Source organism: Frankliniella occidentalis, unplaced genomic scaffold (genome assembly GCF_000697945.3).
Source record: "Frankliniella occidentalis isolate FOCC.00 unplaced genomic scaffold, Focc_3.1 Scaffold2892, whole genome shotgun sequence".
Lineage (NCBI taxonomy): Eukaryota > Metazoa > Arthropoda > Insecta > Thysanoptera > Thripidae > Frankliniella > Frankliniella occidentalis.
In genome coordinates, this window is record NW_026269964.1 from 1 (window position 1) to 597 (window position 597).

Here is a 597-nt window from a genome sequence, read left to right on the forward strand (position 1 = left end):
AAGAACATCACCCTGAACTCTTTCCGCAGGCCATGTGTTGGTATGCCCTGACTTACACTAGATTATCTGAGGTGTAGGAGACAACTTGTTGCAAGTTCTCTTAACATACTTCGTATGGACAGTAGGAGCAAATTATCTACCAATGTACTCATTCAAGCTCCATTGTCCTTCCTCTTATATAATTGCTATATTTTGAACTTCTGTTTTATTATTCTACCTGATTCTGTAAAATAGTTGGAAATTGACAAACATCCATCTTACCTTGTGGAGAGAAAGGTCAAAATACCATTTGGGGAAAAAAATTAGTTTTGTTATACATTTGTTATACATTGTATCATATTGTTTAGTTTGTATCTTAAAAACATTGTTTGTCACCTGATGAGAGATTTTATAAAGATGCTCATATAACAGAACTTAATTGTTGTGAAATTCAATCCGAATTATTATTTTTTTTTTTTTTTGAGCTCAGCAAGTTTAACAAAAATGTCAGTAGTCTGTGCTGAACGCCTTCCGATGTAGGATAGGCAACGCCCACAACACGGGTGTACGGCAGACCTGCCTAGCCCGCTGGACATTCTTGGGGATGAGACCCGCATT